Source organism: Ranitomeya imitator, chromosome 4, assembly GCF_032444005.1.
Source record: "Ranitomeya imitator isolate aRanImi1 chromosome 4, aRanImi1.pri, whole genome shotgun sequence".
Lineage (NCBI taxonomy): Eukaryota > Metazoa > Chordata > Amphibia > Anura > Dendrobatidae > Ranitomeya > Ranitomeya imitator.
In genome coordinates, this window is record NC_091285.1 from 331685875 (window position 1) to 331706062 (window position 20188).

The following is a 20188-nucleotide window of genomic DNA, read 5'->3' on the forward strand; positions in this document are numbered from 1 at the left end:
TCTTCTTAACCAAATACTTAGGAAAAATGTTTCCCCAACACTGTACATGCTAGCGCCAACACACTTGCCCGTACAGCCATCTCGTAATATCTAAAATTTATTGTCTTTCACACAACGTTTTGCAACATATACCAGATGGATACAGTCCTGAAGGCCAAAAGGAGAATCTTAGGTGAATCAGAGCAAATGGAGACGTTTGATGAATGTTTTTGACCTTTCCAGATACGTAGAGCGAGCACGCAACGCAAAATGCAGTGTGTAACTAGCAGAGCAGATCAACGGATATGGACGCACTAGATAAAAGTTAGCACAGCTACAGTAAAAATATATAGCCAGTACACAATATTGGTGCAATACACCTACAGTATTTTGCAGCTCACTAGTTGTACGTTTACTTTGAAACCTATAGTGAGACAGTAATGGTACCAAACACTGCTGTTAATAATGGAACCAAGTAGAACACAAATTGTTTGAATTTAATAACAAAGCTGCTAAAATTCAATTAAAGTTGAAAAATGTCAGCATTTATGATTGGTGCACAGATACAGAAAAGTCACTTGTGATTAGTCAAGAACCAAGAAACCAACACTTCAACGTAAAGATGACCCTTCACCAATTTGAGCATGTTAAACTGGCCACATCATGGAATAATGGCTTTGCAGGTGAGTGAAATAATATTTTGGAACTTTCCACCTTTGTTGCCGAGATATTACCCAGAAAAGTTTAGCTTAGACATGTATTAAGATGTGGAGTTTCTCTAAACATGATCTTTACTTGTTTGTGCTACTAGTTCTTCCATGTTATAAATACGGATAAGGTCAACCACATTCTGAGAAGTCAGGGAGCGGGAAGAGCTGTCAGTTTACAGAATCTGAGGATATATGCAGATCTCAGGCGACTCTTTATAAAGAGACAATTGCTTTGGGGATGCAGGCTTCATGGTGCAATATTCTTATGCAGATCAAAAACAGCAATCCAAAACCAAGGGTGGATGATTGAGGATTTCCACCATATGTGTATACATGAGCCAATGGTGCATGCACAGCCCCAGCACAAGGCAGATATTGAGGGGCACGTACCAAGCAGTCGGGCTACCGTACTAACTTGAAATAATTTGTAGGTCTTCTCTTTCGGCTGTCACATCATACTCACCCCCTCCCGGTGCAGTCTCTGAATGTTCCTGCTTCTCAGATGGCCTCTGGCGCCTGCAGCTCGTTCCTGTGTTCAGCGGTCACATGGTACCGATCATTAAAGTAATGAATATGGACGCAACTCCACTCCCATAGGCGTGTAAGCACATATTCATTATTTTAATGAGCGGTACCATGTGACCGCTGAACACAGGAACAAGCTGTCGGCCCCGGGACAACGGAGGAGCAGGGAAGTACCGAGACCGCACCAAGAGGGCGAGTATGACGGGAGAGAGCGAGTCATGTGATAGTCACTTGTTCCCATTTCACTGCAGGGTGCTGTCTTCCGCATCCTCTGGCTGTGACGTTCAGGTCAGAGGGCGCGATGACGTGTTTAGTGCGCGCCCTCTGCCTGAAGTTACTGCAGAGACCTGGAAGACACAGCGGCGATTGAACGGGGACAGGTGAATATCACAAGTGCCAGGGGCCTGAGCCAGTAGCGACACCGGCATCAGGCCCCCATATCGCGCCGTTGTCCCCGTCTGCTCAGGACACCGGCACCTGGCACCCAACAACGAGAGGAGAGTACGTCGTTTTTTTGTTTTTTTTTGTTTTTTTTTAATCGCAGCACCATATGGGGCATATTATTCTATGGAGCATCTTATGGGGCCATCATTAACCTTTCATGCAGAATTATGTGGGGCAAATTTTTTGAATGGAGCATCTTATGGGGCCTATCATTAATCTTTGTGCAGCATTATATGGGGCATATTTTTGCATGGAGCATTTTATGGGCCCATCATGAACTTATGGAGCATTATATCGGGCTCTTAATTCAATATGGATATTCAAAAACATTTAACCTACTGATGTCTCAATTTTACTTTTATTGGTATCTATTTTTATTTTTGAGATTTACCAGTATCTGCTGCATTTCCCACCCTAGGCTTATACTCGAGTCAATAAGTTTTCCCAGTTTTTTGAGGCAAAATTATGGGACTCGGCTTACACTCGAGTATATACAGTAATTTTTTTCTTCCAGTTTTGAATTTTTTATTTTTATTTCAAAGGTTTATTAGAAAAATCTCATTCTTTGGAGGTCAAATGCTCTTTTAATGTCTCTTTCAGGTTCTGAATATCTTTCTTAACCTCCAAGAGGATATGCTCCTCCTATATAGCAATTAGCTTCATCAGCTGAAAAGAGCATTATGTTAGTATGTCTTGCCACTTTTGCTTTAAGGTATCTGAATATATGGTGGTAGCTATTTTTTATTTAATTTTTCAACCAGAGCACTCGTGGAATCACCTGATTCTCTACGTAGGACTGGAGTGTGGTTTTCATCTCCTTGATTAGCAGACTCTCCAACTTAGTCATATGCGTATTAAAATAATTGTTAGGCTGCGGATAATTAAGCCTAATGAAAAAAATAATGGAGTTAGGCTTTATAGTTATACTTTTTTTTTTCTTTTATTATATTAATTGTATTAACAGGTGTGTTTATAGCAGTGATATAGGATTGGTTGAATTCAATCAGCTGTTTCATACAGGAAATGGTATACAAGGTCAAGGGGTAGGACAATATGGGATGCAATGACTAAAGACCATGAGGTCTGAAACACGTCTGCCAGTGCGAACTCCCCCGTATATGGTTAGTGGCTACAATGCTGTTATTATGGATTTTAAGGAAATTCAGTAAAGATTAGATTTAAGGGATTTCTGGAGCTGGATCTTTTTTTCTTCACTCGATTCATATTCCTGCTTCACTGCTGACGTGTCCGTGCCTTGGATCCCTGGCCTAAGTTGGGTGAAATGACTTTTTCCTTTTTCTTCCTCTATAGAGACATCCACCTTATCCGACCAGGAGGTTGCCACAGCCCGAGTGGAATGAGCCTTTAAACCTTCCGGCACTTCCCTGCCACTTGACGAGTAGGCTGATGCGGAGAGAGGTGCTGCCCTTTTTAGCCTGCTGCCTGTAGGTTTCCTGTCCTTGGTGGACGAATCCCCTCTCTCCTGGTGCTGTCATGGGTGATCGAATAAAATTAGGTTCTTCTGTCAGATTAAATGTCTACCTGGTCAATTATAAAATTAGGCCACTTTCAAAATGTCCAGTAATTACGGTACTTAGAATGGATCAGGCAGCAATCCATTAAACAAAAAAAGATGTGCAGACAACTATTAATTTGCCCAGATTAAAAGAAAAAAAAAATACAAATCCTGTTGAAAGCTTTTTTTTTTTTTTTTTTTTTTAACAATGAAGTCTATGGAAAACTGATCAGTTAAATAGCAGTCTGTTTTGTTCAAATTTAAACTGATCAAGGAAGCAAAAAACATATCCTTTTCAAATGAAAGAAAAACTGATTGCTATTCAATGGATCAGTTTTCCATTGACTTCACTGTTAAAAACACGGATGCGGTTGAAAGCAGTTTTTTGTTAACGGATTGCTGCCGAATCCATTCTAATTGACGGGTACTGGGCATGTAAACAGAGTCTCACGCCTCTTGTTTTTTTGCAGGATGAGTTGTACTTTTGATAGACACCATTTACTTTAGTATGTAATGCATTGGAAAGCGGGAACATTTTTTCAAGTGCACTGAAATTGCAAAAAAGTGCAATTGTACCGTACCCTTTTTTTTATTATTTAATGAACATGTATAGTTTTGGGGGTTATTTACACTTGAAATAGATCACTCTGTTTGTAATGACTATATAATATAGGAGTTTCACTTTTTGTATTGAAGAACTGAAATAAATTAAACTTTTTGATGATATTTAGTGATGAGCGAGTGTACTCGTTGCTTGGGTTTTCCAGAGCACGCTCGGGTGGTCTCCGAGTATTTGTGAGTGCTCAGAGATTTAGTTTTTGTTGACGCAGCTGCATGATTTATGGCTGCTAGTCAGTCTGAGTACATGTGGGGGTTGCCTGATTGCTAGGGAATCCCCACATGTATTCAAGCTGTCTAGTAGCTGTAAATCACGCAGCTGAGGAGATGAAAACTAAATCTCCGAGCACTTACAAATACTCGGAGATCACCCGAGCAACGAGTATACTCGCTCATCACTAATGATATTCTCATTTTGTGAGACGCACCTGTATGTATAAAGAAAATCACGAACTCTTATGAACACCACCCAGCTGTCACAGGCGAGTTGTAATGACAGGCACAGGGGTCATCAGACCCCCGGCTGTCAAGACAACCCATCGTTGCAGCGCAATCACGTCACAAGTGTGCTAATGGGAGCGTGAAATGACACGCTCCCTTTTAGCATATGTTAAATCCCATGCACGTAGCTTTATTCCTCCTGCGGCTATTGAAGACACACGATGGCTGATTAAAGTTAGCCATGATGTGCGGGGAATGATGCAAGCTCGGCGAGAGAGCCAGCATCAAAGGCAGGGACACAACCTTTTACATACACGTACATCAAGAGTCGTGAGGAGGTTCGGCTATGCCCATAGCTGAAGTTAGGCCCTGACTTTTTTTTTCAGCTTTTCTACACTTGTAGAACATCACTGGAGAGTTCTGGATGTGAGCCTGTAACAAACTGCTCAGCAAAGAGGAAGTCTTGGTCAATCATGTTCACTTGCAAGCCAGACGTTATAAATGCAGGAGGTAAAAACCCACAACAGGAAGTTGTGTGTATCACTATTAACACTAGGTGTCGCAATTAGGGCGTCCACAACAGATCTGCTGCACAGGTTGTAGGAATATCATCGGTCCTTGGTACCTTCAATCCTATACCTTGTTCTCCAGGCCACTTTACCATCAATGGGAGTTACAGTGTGACACCTAGCTGGTGGTTCATCAGCATAAATCAGAACCTGGGGGCCAATACCAAGAGAACCAGACTACTCACTAAGGCTAAGTTCACATTTGCGTTGTGCGGCGCAGCGTCGGCGATGCAACACACAACGCAGATGTAAACGCATGCACAACGCAGCATTTTGTGACGCATGCCTTCACTTTTGCATGGTTTTTGGCGCAGAAAACTGCATCATGCAGCGTCCTCTGCGCCCTGACGCATGCGTCACAAAACGCAAGAGCAACGCATGTCCATGCGCCCCCCCCTTGTTAAATATAGGGGCGCATGACGCATGCGTCGCCACGGCTGCGCCCGACGCAACGCTAATGTGAACGTAGCCTAAACGGACGTCTAAGAACTCAGTTCTTTTCTGCTAAAGATCCACCTTTCCAATTCTATAAAATGAGAGCGTTAGGCACAAAACACCAAGGTTACTTACGGGCAGCTGGTTTTTCCGGAGCCCATGACGGCACACCTGAGAGGATCCGCCCAGCCAGGACAGGAACCCCTACTGAAAATAAAAGGGCGGTACCTCTCGGTCGCTTCAGTAGGTTTTCAGAGCATGAGAGGCCCCCCTGGTTAGTACACATGGCAATCCAACACCACATTATAATAACTAAAAGCACCCAAAACAATAGTGCACACCGAAAAGGTGATAAAAGGGGGGGGAATATACGGGTGCCGTCATGGGCTCCGGAAAAACCGGCTACCCGTAAGTAACCTTGGTGTTTTCCCTTCCCCCATGACGGCACACCTGAGAGACTTTTGTAGAAAGAAAAAACCTTAGGGAGGGACCACCGCTTGAAGCACCCTTCTACCAAAGGTTAGGTCAGCAGAGGAGGAAAGGTCTAGCCGGTAGTGTTTGAAAAAAGTCGAGGGTGAGGACCAGGTAGCGGCCTTGCAAATTTGGTCAATTGATACCTCAGCCTTCTCTGCCCAGGAGGTAGCCATAGCTCTGGTGGAGTGAGCCTTGATGCCGTCAGGAACCGGAGTGCCACTTGCAGAATAGGATAGACTAATGGCCTCCCTGATCCATCTAGCAATGGTACTTTTAGCTACCCCACATCCCTTTTTATTACCCTGAAAGGCTACAAATAGGGTTTGATCTTTCCTCCACTGACTAGTCATGGTCATGTATTGTAACATGGATCTCCTCACATCTAACATATGGAACCTTTGTTCCCCCGGATTTTTAGGATTACTACAGAATGAAGGTAACGTAATCTCCTGACTCCTATGAAATTTTTGGACTACTTTGGGGAGATACGCTGGATCTGGTCTTAGGATTATCCTGTCATCAAGAATCTGAGTGTAAGGAGGGCATATCAATAGAGCTTGTAAATCACCTACCCTACGGGCCGATGTTAGGGCTACTAGTAGGACTGTTTTCAGGGTGAATAATTTAGGTGGTATGTCCTGCAAGGGCTCAAAAGGATTTTTGGTTAAAGCCTCCAATACTAGATTTAGATCCCAAGGGGGAATTTTGGGGATAATAACCGGTCTAGACCTGCCACAGGATTTTATAAATCGTGAAACCCACCTATTAGATTCTAGGTTGCAATTATATAGGGCCCCTAAGGCTGAAACTTGTACCTTAAGGGTGCTAGTTGCTAATCCTAATTGCAAACCTGTTTGTAGAAATTCTAGGATGGGACCCACTGGAGCTACATCCCCTAACGGTTCACCCAAGAAGTTTAAAAATTTCTTCCAGGTCCTACCGTAGATTCTGGATGTTATAGGCTTTCGGCTTTTTAACAAGGTGGAGATTAAGCCCGGAGAGAATCCTTGGCGACTTAGTAGTGCAGCCCTATCTTTTTATCTCTGCCATGCATATATCTGGTCTCTCCTGATGAACCCAATTTGGCTTGGGGGAAACGCGTCGAGAGGTGGTGTGGAGATGTCATCTGCGCGGTTATCATTTGTCTGACCACTACATCGGAACTAATCCTCAGTTGTGAACTTCTGAGTGCAGCAGATGAGTATATCTAAAATCTGTTTCATTGCTGTGTTATACATCAATTGTGGAGTTCACACTGTTTAAAAATATCTAGGTGTTGTTTATATCTGGATGTATGTGGTAGCGCGGCTCCTTTGTATATATTTGGTTTATATGTATTATTTCCATCAGTCCTGATATGTGTATGTATATCCGGTATTGTAGCATATGCTATGTTTTATGTGTAACTAGCACTGGTAGGTTCGGTTTACATGGTACGTGTGCTTTATGTATGTATAGATTCTATCCCTTTACCTCACATCACATTGGAGGGGGGGAGTTGTATGTGGGGGATCACATATCTATACAAGTTAATTACAGCCACCTGGCCTTCTGTTTCTATTCCTATCCCTTATAGGGAGTTGATAGGAGATCAGGGAGAGTCATCGCACGAGCGGGGGCGCCTTTCTCGATATTTCTTAGGGTGCCAACCTCCGCATCTAGGCAGGATCAGCGTATAGGTATTTATGTTTATCTGTGTAGCCGTAAGGGATATGCTGCACCTATATCAGTCACCCTTACAGATGCTTTAGATATATCACAGATCGCATTATTCAGTCTATCTTTATTCTACCAGTGTGCGTTCAGGTTATCTGTGGGGGATTTTTGTCCTCTTTTCTTAGGACTGTATATATTCGATAGGGACTTTTTTGTGGGTTTTATACCCATGTTTTCTACTTTTTGGTTATTTAATAAAGTATATATCTTTTAATGGGGGTTTTTTTCTAGTTGTTAGACGTGACTTAGTAGTGCCCTCTCAAATTCCAGGCTGCCAGATGGAAGCCCTTCACCTGAGAGTGGGTCACTGGTCCCTGGGTTAACAGGTCCGGTACATCTGGCAGAATCCATGGGTCTGTTAACGACATCTGCCTTAGAAGGGAGAACCAAGGTCTTCTTGGCCAGAATGGAGCTATGAGTATTATTTTCGCTCGGTCTTCCCTGATTTTCCGGACTACTGCTGGAATCAACACTATCGGGGGAAATGCGTAAGCCAGAGAGAATTTCCACGGTATTAGTAGAGCATCTACCGCGAAAGGATGTTCCTTTGGGTTCAGTGAGCAGAATTTTTTCACTTTCTTGTTGTGTGAGGTAGCAAATAAGTCTATCTCTGGTGTACCCCAGGTCTGTATTATTTGTTGGAATACCCCGAGATTCAGGGACCATTCCCCTTGTCTCAGAATTCTGCGACTCAGAAAATCTGCTCGTGAGTTTTCTACACCTCTTATGTGTAGTGCTGTTAGGGAAGATAGGTGTTTTTCTGCCCAATGGAATAGTAAGTTTGACACCTTCATAAGGTTCCAAGACCTCGTCCCCCCCTGGTGATTGATGTAGGCCACTACTGTTCGATTGTCCGTCATGATTCGAGCATGGCGCCCCTGGAGTAGGGGAAAAAAATGTTTCAAGGATTTTTCTACTGCCCATAGTTCTTTCACGTTTGAGCCAGAGCTCCTTTCTTGGGAGGACCAAGTTCCTTGAACTGAATGGGATCTCAAGTGAGCTCCCCAACCTGACCCGCTTGCATCGGTCGTGATGACGTCGTCGACCGGTTTCTGCCACTGGACTCCCATAGTGAGATGTTCCTTTATGGTCCACCAAACTAAGGAATCTCTTACATCCTGATGAAGACATAGATTTCCTTCCAAACGCCCTTTTAACAGTCTTTGAGCTGACAGAACTTCCCACTGTAGTTGTCTCAGGTGGAATTGTGCCCACCCTACAGCCGGAATGCAAGATGTTAACGAGCCTAGTAGGGACATTGCTTTTCTCAGGGTCATCTTGGGTTGGTGTATTGCTGCAGTGGTCAAGTTGATTAGTTTGGCTACTTTGTTCTCCGGAAGGAGGCAGAGTTGACGTTCTGAATCTAGTATTAAACCTAGGAAGGACTGTATCTTCACTGGGACCAACTTCGATTTGGGAACATTTATCATCCAACCCAGCTCTATTAGAGTTGCTATCACAACCGTTATCTGATGGGAGCAATCGGCCTCTGTCTTCCCTATCACCAGAAAATCGTCTAAGTATGGGACGATGACGACATTTCGGGAACGGAGGCATGACATTACCTCTGCCATCACCTTGGTAAAAACCCTGGGAGCTGTGGATAGGCCGAATGGAAGGGCTGTATATTGGTAATGTTTCACTTGGTCTTGTATGTAGAGTGCCACTCTCAAGTATCTCCAGTATCCGCGATGTATTGGAACATGATAATATGCGTCCTTCAAGTCTATTACTGCCATGAAGCAGTGAGGGAACAGAAGCTTTGTAGTTGTATTGATGGACTCCATCTTGAAGGAGTGGTTGTCTATCGAGTGGTTGAGTTTTCTTAGGTTGATTATGGTTCTCCAAGAGCCATCGGGTTTTTGTATCAGAAAGAGGGGGGAGTAAAACCCCCTTCCTACTTCCTGAACCGGGACTTCTTGCAAAACATTTTTTTGAATTAGACCAAGGACTTCTGTTTCTAGAACTAACTGTTCCTGCTGGACTTTCCTCCGAGGAGTCATTATAAAATTGTGACTGGGTGGACGGATAAATTTTATTTTTAGGCCGTCTTTTATAATATTCAGAACCCAGGTGCTCGGGGCGATGTTTATCCAGGCTGGATAGAAGAGGGAGAGTCTTCCTCCAACCTCTGATGTAATGTCATTGGGGGGACTTTTTTGCTGAGGTAGAGGGCCCTTTGAACATATAGCCCGTTCTCCTTTTATCTTTGAAATCCCAATTTCTCCTATCTCCCGGAGGTCGGCCTCTGTTAAATCTCCTCCGAAAAAAAGGTTTTTTAGGATCTTTAGGGAAGGTTGGAAAGGCTTTCTTTTTGTCTCCTGCCTGTTCCAATATCTCTTCTAACTTCTTCCCAAAGAGGAGTTGACCGTCACATGGGATGGAGCAAAGCTTATGTTTTGATGGCAAATCTCCCGGACACCCTTTAAGCCATAAGGCCCTCCTGGCCGCGTTGGACAGGCCAGCTGCCCTAGCCGTTAATTTCGCAGAATCCACGGAAGAATCTGCCAAGAAGGCTGCTGCCCCTTGAACTAGGGATATGTTTGCCAGAATATCATTCCTAGGAACTTTATTTCTTAGCTGGTCTTCAATTTGCTGTAACCAGACCATAAGGGCGCGAGCTGTACACGTTCCAGCTATAGCTGGTTTCAAGCCCCCTGCCGCGGCTTCCCAGATGTGTTTCAAGAAGCCATCCGCTTTCTTGTCTAGTGGATCTTTTAGGACCCCTGAATCTTCCAACGGAAGGGATGACTTTTTCAAAGATTTGGCTACCGCACCGTCAATCTTAGGGATTTTTTCCCAGGATTCAGAATCTTTTTCTTCAAAGGGATATCTCCTTTTTGATGAAGAAGGTAGGGTACCCATTTTTTCGGGTTTCTTCCATTCTTTTTCGATCAATGCTTTGATTTTTGCATTGACCGGAAATGTTCGTTTTCTTTTCTCTTCAGACCGCTAAACATGACATCCTCAATTGATCTAGGCGTCTTTTCCTCTTTAAGACCCATAGCAGTCCTGACCGCTTTAACTAATATTTCTACATCCTCAGTCGGGAAACATGGACGCCCCCCCGTATCACTATCTGAGGAGGAATCTGAGGACTGGATAGAGGCGGAAGAGGTAGAGGGAGACTGGAATGATTTCTGAGAGGCCTCCGAATCCGTAGGCACCTTACGGCTTTTCCTCCCCGCTTTTTTGAGGGCCAGTTTTAGGGAGTCTTTTATCTCTGCCTGAATTATGGTTTTAAGGCTAGAGGCAAAATTAGGGGTCTCTTCCTGAATAGTTCTATTAATGCAGTCAGCGCAGAGGTCTTTCTGCCACTGAACTGCAAGCGGAACTTTACAAAGGGCACATTCACGGTTCTTTGTTTTGCCGCTAGATTTCCTCGACCCCTAGTGATCAAACAGAAAAAATGGACCCTGTTACCATAAGGTCGACATTCACGTAGATCACTCACCACCGCCGACAGTCAAGGGTACCGATTTTGGAGGCTGGACAGATGCACGTGTAGTGTCCTTCCTGGACGCTGAAGAATCTTGCCGAACAGGACGGCTGCCACTTCTACCACTTGAGTGACTGCTCCTGTGCTGGTGGCTCAGCAAAGCATCTGATGAGAGCTCCTGGCGCTGCTGCTGTGATGGCGGCGGCTGCTGCTCCTGTTGTCCTACTTCCATATTGAAGTTTATGGACATGAGCGCGTCTTCTGTGGTCAGGCACCCTTTTATGGGGGACCACTGCACTCCCCGCCTCCTCCGGTGCCCAATAGTGACCCCTCCTCTGCCGCGCCGCCGGAGACCTTATTCCACCGGCCGGCGTTTCTTCATGGGCGCCGCCATCTTGGATCCGGCGCCCGCCCCCGACGTCACACGGGCACGCCCATTCCCAGCGTGCCTTGCGCGTGACGTCAGACGGGCGACCCGGAAGCGGCCACCGCACCTGGATGCCGGCAGAGGAAGGAGGGCGGCGTGGCAGCCACGGAAGGACCCAGGATATCCGACCGTGCTGCAACAACGCCCGCTCGGACGCAGAGACCCGGGGGACCTGCGGACGGCGCATCCAGACTCCCGAACCCGACGCACAGGCGCTGCCTGTTTCTTCCACGCCGGGACGGGACCTGGGTAAGTGGAATCACCGCCGTGTTCAGCACGAGGGTCCCTGTCAGGACAGGAAACCCAACTGAAGCGACCGAGAGGTACCGCCCTTTTATTTTCAGTAGGGGTTCCTGTCCTGGCTGGGCGGATCCTCTCAGGTGTGCCGTCATGGGGGAAGGGAAAAACTACGGATTAAAAAAAAATAGTTAGATTTTGTGCCAATGATCTGCTATGCTCTGACTCAGCCTATAGCAATCTCCAATAAAGCAAAATATAAAAAGGTGTTATAAAACCTACAGAGTCAATGCGCTTCCTAACAAAGTTGCACCTTGTAAGGAAACGTTCACATGATGAATACATGAAGCGTTTTTGATGTTGCAGATTTTATGCACCCAGTGGCTAAATTATATATTTTTTTTCCCTTCAAACACATGTGGATTTTGTTTTTTTAACAAGCGGCTATCACTCTCTTCTTGGCATGCCATATTTAAAATAAAGCTGCTATGTTTTTTGATAAAGGCCAAAACACGAAGTAATACTATATAGATACAGTCATATGAGGACTACATACATTTAGAGCAGCGGTTCTCAACCTGGGGGTCGCGACCCCGAGGGGGGTCGAACGACCAAAACACAGGGGTCGCCACCTCTCTCACCTCCCCATCCACCTTCCCCCGTATGCCTGGACTGCTAGCTTTACTCCCGGCATAGCTTTTGGATCCCCGCAGGAAAATGAATCGATCGCACATCGGATCTAGGGAGATACCAACTTCCGACGTCCCCCCTTCTTGTTTGGTGCAGCCAGGACAGATCCGGAATCTGTGGCACGTATCTGGCAACGGAATCCAGGGATGCAGGAAGAACGCGGCTGCCGGCATCGGTAATCGGCTTGAAGGGCTGCGGAAGAGCACGCCATATAGGAGCCGTTCGGTACCCAGCAGTGATCCGCCGCCATCACTGTGTTACAGTGTGCCCCCGGACAGACACCTCCCCCATCCCCTCCGGAGTAACAAGTAAGACTCCGAGTCCCAGACATTGGGAACCTACCAGTTATTTTTGTGGCTCAATAACTGGTCATTTAAAACAGAATGTCCTATTTTATACTTTTATGCACTGACTGTGGGCTAGGGGGGAACTGGATGAATCTGGAGTGGACTCTGGAGGGAGGCTTTCTATGAAACATGTGCCCAGGAGCTGAGGGATGGAGCTTGCTGACCCAGCTATAGGAAACCTAAAAGAAGTGACAAATGGAGAATTATCCCTGTAATAAGGAAGGATGTCTAATTAAGGGGGGGGGGGGGGGGACGCTCCACAATCCATAACATCGCATTACGTGTGTCCGGCTGATCTTCGGTGCCGCAGCCTCCTCGAGTATATACGGTAATTGTTTTTGTGATTATTTATTATGTTTGATTTGTAGCAATGAGAATACAATACATAATGCATATCAGATATTTACATTCCGAATCATAACTAATAAAATTACAGTTTTAAAGTAGCCACCAAAATTATTTTTTGGGTTGGGGGTCACCGCAACATGAGGAACTGTATTGCGGGGTCACGGCATTAGAAAGGTTGAGAACCACTGATTTAGAGTATATACAGTGGAAATGCAAACAAATTTTAGACCCTGCAGATTTTTTGCATCTAATGCAATTCTACCTGGAAAGATCTGACTACCCGCAATAAGAATTGGCATGTTGCAGATTTCTAACACGCATCGCAATGGCTCACAAAGTAAACATTAAAGCAGAACACTGCAACTTTCCTAACAGTCTGCCCACTATGCAACATACCCTACTCACAAAAAGTTAAGGTACCGTCACACTTAGCGACGCTGCAGCAATACCGACAACGATGTCGATCGCTGCAGCGTCGCTGTTTGGTCGCTGGAGAGCTGTCACACAGACAGCTCTCCAGCGACCAACGATCCCGAAGTCCACTGGTAACCAGGGTAAACATCGGGTTACTAAGCGCAGGGCCGCGCTTAGTAACCTGATGTTTACCCTGGTTACCAGCGTAAACGTAAAAAAAACAAACACTACATACTTACCTTCCGTGTCTGTCCCCGGCGCTGTGCTTTCCTCTGCACTGTCGGCGCCAGTCAGCCGGAAAGCAGAGCGGTGACGTCACCGCTCTGCTTTCCGGCTGGCCGGCGCTCACAGCCAGTGCAGGAAAGCACAGCGCCGGGGACAGACACGGAATGTAAGTATGTAGTGTTTGGTTTTTTTAACGTTTACGCTGGTAACCAGGGTAAATATCGGGTTACTAAGCACGGCCCTGCGCTTAGTAACCCGATATTTACCCTGGTTACCAGTGAAGACATCGCTGGATCGGCGTCACACACGCCGATCCAGTGATGTCAGCGGGAGATCCAGCGACGAAATAAAGTTCTGGACTTTCCCTAGCGACCAACGATCTCCCAGCAGGGGCCTGATCGTTGGTCGCTGTCACACATAACGATTTCCTTAACGATATCGTTGCTACGTCACAAAAAGCAACGATATCGTTAACGATATCGTTATGTGTGACGGTACCTTTATGGATATTTGGCTTTAGGCTATGTGCACACGTAGAAAGATCCTCTGTGGATTTTTCCGCAGCGGATTTGATGAATCCACATTGGAAAACCGCTGCGGTTTATACTGCGGATTCTACATCTGCAGTTTTCTATTGGAGCAGGTGTAAAACCGCTGCGGATTCCGCACAAAGAATTGACATGCTGCGGAAAATAATCCGCTGTGTTTCCGCACGTTTTTTTCTGCAGCATGTGCACTGCGGATTTCATTTCCCATAGGTTTACATTGTACTGTAAACTCATGGGAAACTGCTGCGGATCCGCAGCAAAATCTGCATCGTGTGCACATAGCCTGAGGGTGAGATTTCATGAAGATCCTAAAATGCACTCTAACCTTTTCAGGTGAACATAATGTGACAGTCTCTAAACTTTTGAATGCACATGTCCAACTGTTTAATGTTTCAGTACTTTTTGCACAACTCGCTGTTCTCTAACAAGGGGCTTAATGGCAAAATTCACAGGTGTTTGATCCTCAAACAACCCAATAAATTTCAGGGCTCAATTACAATTGGTATTTAAACAGTCCTCCACATTATGCTGTTCACATTTTGTCATCATGAGACCAAGATGTCACCTAACAATTGATCAACATTACCTCACTATTACGAGGCTTCAAGCAGAATGTTCTCAGATTGAAGTGGCCACTGAGCTTAGAGTGTCAGTGTCAGCAGGTTGAAAAAGAGAAACAAAAAGACTGGAAGTGCCACAAAAAGGCAGAGGAGTGGACATTCTTTGGCCGCATCCCACACTGATGACCACTTCATTGTGAACAATGCCCTTCAGAACTCGATTATGAATGCCACACAACTCCAGGCACATTTACGGCAGGTGAAAGGCACCCAGATGTCATGTCAAACCATTTGAAACAGCTTACATCAGCATGGTCTGCCTGCTAGCCGACCTGCAAGTTTGCCTGACCACACCACCATGCACAGACGTCATCATATTGCATAGGCCAGAGAGCATCTACACTAGATGAGAGACCAGTGGGCCTCACTGCTATTCACCGATGAAAGTAGATTCACACAGAGCAAAAATTATGGTCACCAACAATGTTGGAGACGTTAAGGACAGTGCAATGCATCAGCCACTGTTGTCACCAGATGAGCCTTTGCTGGTGGTGGTATTAGAGTGTGGGCAGGAGTGTCTAGTCAATACAAAACTGCCCTACACTTTCTGAATGGTACAGTGACAAGTCACAACAATTTAATCCAGTGATTGTGCCTCTGCATGAACACCACAGGCCTAATTTCATCTTCATTACATTCTCCATAAATGTCACCCGAAAGACAAATATCCCTATCTTTTTGTCATTAGTGTACAATCCCTGTAATTATAATGGATAGGTCCAGGCATGTGTACAAATATAAATACTGTGAGCGCTGTGGGTGCAACCTGACACCTCACTGATCGCTCCCAGCAATGGTGACCATTTTTATTATTCACCATTACTTTCTACCAGAGAGCCCCAGCAGTTTCACCAACTAGGTGTCCTATACTGAGCTGCGGCCTGCCCCTTGGCTATTTCTCCCTCTCCGCGCTGCTGGAAGCAATCGCATCCTCAATGTATTGCCAAGGCTTTAAACAGAGAAGTGGCAGCTCTCATCTCAGTCTGGTACTTTTCTCTATCACTCCCCCCCCTCCCCCCGGCAGTACTTTAACAGGGTAAGCGCTGTTTTAACAATTGTGGAAGCGATCAGCGACCTCCTGGTCAACAGGCAGCTTCCTCATTCTGAAACCATATGACTTAAGGTACCGTCACACTAAGCGACGCTGCAGCGATACCGACAACGATCCGGATCGCTGCAGCGTCGCTGTTTGGTCGCTGGAGAGCGGTCATACAGACAGCTCTCCAGCGACCAACGATCCCGAGGTCCCCGGTAACCAGGTAAACATCGGGTTACTAAGCGCAGGGCCGCGCTTAGTAAACCGATGTTTACCCTGGTTACCATCCTAAAAGTAAAAAAACAAACGCTACATACTTACCTACCGCTGTCTGTCCCCGGCGCTGGACTTCTCTGCTCTGGCTGTGAGCGCCGAGCAGCCGGAAAGCAGAGCGGTGACGTCACCGCTCTGCTTTCTGGCCGCTGTGCTCACAGCCAGAGCAGAGAAGTCCAGCGCCGGGGACAGACAGCGGTAGGTAAGTATGTAGCGGTTGTTTTTTTTACTTTAACGATGGTAACCAGGGTAAACATCGGGTTACTAAGCGCGGCCCTGCGCTTAGTAACCCGATGTTTGCCCTGGTTACCAGCGAAGACATCGCTGAATCGGTGTCACACACACCGATTCAGCGATGTCTGCGGGGAGTCCAGCGACGAAACAAAGTTCTGGACTTTCCTCCCCGACCAGCGACAGCACAGCAGGGGCCTGATCGCTGCTGCCTGTCACACTGGACGATATCGCTAGCGAGGACGCTGCAACGTCACGGATCGCTAGCGATATCGTCTAGTGTGACGGTACCTTTAGTGTTCATATTACATGAAAATGACAGCGATTGAAGTATCACTGATACTGAGAGCAGGCAGTGAAATCACTGAGGTTGAACTGCAGTGAACTCACTGACTTTCTCACTGTGCTAGCGGTGATGTCACCAAAGCAACTGTACTTCAGAGTCCCAGCCGGGAATGCAGCCTCAGTGACCTGCAGTATCCTTGATGAGTCGCCGCTGGTCACTGAGGCTGCACTCACAGCAGCTCAGTCACCAGTGGTTCTCAGCCTGGACAGTCGCATCTTGGCACCGTCCAGATTGAAAACGGATTATCCCCCAGATATTGGAATATGGCATGGAGCAGAATGACGGATAGGTGAGGGATATTGCTGTTTTTTATTTTTGTTTACAAAAGACGAGGGATTCAGTGGAATTAGGCGAGTATAACTGTGTTTATTATTTTTAAATAAAAATGGAAAAGGGTGTTTTGCTTTTACTTCAAATAAGAGACTTTATTCTGGCGGTGTATTAATTTACAATACAACCATAGGATTAGTAATAGACAGGTGTCTTAATGACGTCTCTCCATTAGTAAGCCGTGGGCTTGTGGTCATCGGATAGTACAAAGGTGACATCAACACAAATATGAACCCCAATTGCCACAGCTACAGGACAAGTGGGAGGAGCCAAGCAAAGCACCAGAATTGGCACATCCAATATATGCTCCATTTCTGGGCAGCTGCAGGCTGCTATTTTTAGGATGGGGGGGGCACAATATCCATGCCCCCTTACAGCTGTCTGCTAAAGCTTGGATGTGAACGGTCAGCATCCAGTGCCAGGGAAATAGCACGAACAGCACCGCAGCTTCCCAGACTCCGGTAAGTGTCACACGGATGTCATCCATGTGTCAGTGTGCAGGATGTTTCTCCACCCATACTGCTGCTAAACAATGGACATGTCAGCGTGTTTTGCCCACGGACACAGGGTCCGTGGAAAACACACTGACATGTGCACAGACCCATTCACTTGAAACCGGAAACACTGACGTCTGAAAGAGGCCTTAATGTATTATGCCAAATTCATACATTGGGCGTAAAAGTATGCTATTAATCTAGCCTGGAAATCCACCAGAATTTCTGTATGTGTTACTGTGGCTGTGTATTCCATTGCAATGGATGAAAGCTGTAACGGAGATGGGGAACCTCCAGCCAGCGGATCTTTTACAGACACTCTTTACTCTGAACCCCGGGCAGATTCCTGGGGACTGCAGTGCTCAGGCCGACAGATTCATTTTGATGGCTGCCAGCCCTTTAAAGGTCTTCTTATTCTGCAAGTATCACTAATGAACATTGTGGTGCGTGCAACGAATGATTACATCTTCACGCTGACCAGGGCCAGGGCATACTTTGTGGGCAGAGTGTGCTACAGTAGAAGACCGCAGCGTCTCCCGTGATATAGGATACGCAGACTGCTGTATATAGTGCAGATCTCCCGCTGCTTGAGTTCCATAAATGTAAGATGAGCAGTGATACATTTCCCACCAAGATCTGCAGTGTAACCTACCTCTGCGTTCGATACAACTTACTGCTGCGAGGTCTTTACAAAACTTATTGCGAAGAGTCGCCTGTGTTCCAGACCGACGCAAACCTGGAAAAGCAGTTGCGATTAGCAACATCACCCACACCACCTAACATCACAGCCATCACTTTAGGGGTGAGTTAATTCAATGTTTGACCAAATAATATTGAAGTTGATCATTTTGTGCAGCCCCCGAAGGATGGTATAAATATCCAAATGGCCCTTGGCAGAAAAAAATTCCCACGCCTGCTGTAACAGATCGGACAGGAAGAATCGCAGCAGGCGCAAGATCTGCAATTTAATGCTGCCAAGAAAAAGTGGGTTTTTTTAACTCATTCACTGACATTCTGCTAGTGTTTGTTGTGGCAGCTCAGAGTTGTGCCCACCACACGGGGTGACTCGGCCACAGAAAAGCCTCGGGTCACTAGGACTTATAGGAGCGTTGGCTGCGTTTCCGGCCCCACTGTCTGATCTCATATTGGATTCGCCTTTATTCTATTTAATTGGGCCTTCCAGGTAATAAATGGCCTATTAAAATCATTCACAACATCCTATGGTGGATTTAGCCATGCTGAAACCTCTTTGCTGCAGTTGATAGTTAGAAGACAAACTTTGTGTATGCAGACAAGTGACCCTGGGTTTCGCCATCACAGCTTCTTCTGGGGCACGGCCTCTGCTGCTATATAACACGCCGTTTATTAGATAGGAATAAATGATCCCTGTCAGGTCTGCAGCACCGTGGGGTTACACTGAATACATCCCCCCAGTCATCACTTCTGGACCAAAAGCGGAAAAGTGGCAAAGCAGAGAGGCAGAAGCTAGCCAGGTGACTACTGTGGCCGGACAGCATGAGAGGAACTCCCTCAGCTCCGGACACTGCCCCTGCGCCCTGGCGGCAGGACACGACACCTGTGGCCGCCGGTGTGACTGTCGCCGCGAGCCATACGGAAGCACACACAGGAAAGACTCACCGGATCAGGCGGTGGCTCCGAGCTCCGCTCCGCTCACTCTCTGGGATTCCCGGGCAGGCACTCAGCTGGAGCTAAAGCACGGCACAACATGCTGCACTAGTCATCTCTCCGGAGGGAGCCAGGAGCGGCGCTGCACAGCTTCCTGGGGCCTGTAGTCCTTACACAACACAAGCCCTCATCCTTCTGAGGCATCTATCCACTGGCCAGGACTTCAACACCCAGCATGCCTTGCGGCGCAGCCTCAGCTGTAGGGAGCCTCCAGTTAGAGACGGTGCTGTCAGCAGAACTTACAGCCAATCAGCAGAGGAGCTGGACTAGTAGAGTAAATAGGCGGGGAAATGAATTGCAGGGTCACGTGTGTGGTGACGCCACTGTCTGGCTGACAGCTCATGCTGGCTACTAGTAGCTAAAGGACCTTTGATGATGTCATGACCATGTGATCAGTCACGTGAAGCAGGAGTCAGCGGGGGCAGCCCTGCAGCTTGCAGGAAGGTGACGTAGCACACACAGCACTCCTCCATTGTGTCCCGTGCACATGGTGCGGTCAGGACGCTGCGCACACACCCTGGACTGGTTCTCATGGCCAGAGCTATGATGGAAGGCTGCGGCTGGTGTGGTGCACTGTCGCCCCTTCCCCTATGTCCCTCTACCTGTCATTTGATGCTTGCATTACGCTGCCGCTTCCTCGCTGGGTTGTGTTACACCACTTTTTAGGGGCCTTCTGACCCCTCACTAATAGCCAGAATTGAAAGGGTTATTGTTTTTCCCCATAAAGATGGAGAGATATAACTATATATAAAAGTATCAGTTACACAATCTCCCCAGGTCCAGCGCTGCTAAGATTGTCGAAGGGCAATAGTGGTGACATCATGACCAAAGTGCACGTGACCGCTGCAGCCAATCACTGGGATCAGTGGTCTGCGCTGTCTAGGCACAGCCGGCTCTTCCCAGCGCTGCTAGTAGTGATTGACATTTCTCACTATGTAAATGCAAGGGAAAGACCTGTCAATCATCAGCAGCGCTGCTGTGAAGAACTGTCCAGGGTCAGAGCCGGACTAGCCTCCAGCCATGGTCCCTGGCCGCATCTTTACTGTACACTTGCACCTAGTTCTTGAAGC

The 20188-nt window shown here is 46.5% G+C and overlaps 1 protein-coding gene across 2 annotated transcripts in view; it reads right to left on the minus strand.

The window, feature by feature from the left end:
• TRABD (TraB domain containing) overlaps positions 1 to 19210 on the minus strand; it is a 64389-nt gene extending 45179 nt beyond the window's left edge. Inside the window, exon 1 of one of the 2 annotated variants that reach the window (XM_069764942.1) lies at positions 19071 to 19210. The gene's annotated coding sequence lies outside the window, so the exon portion shown is untranslated. The remainder of the gene's footprint in view (positions 1 to 19070) is intronic. The other variant, XM_069764943.1, reaches the window with a different exon arrangement.
• Between the last annotated feature and the right edge of the window lie 978 nt (positions 19211 to 20188).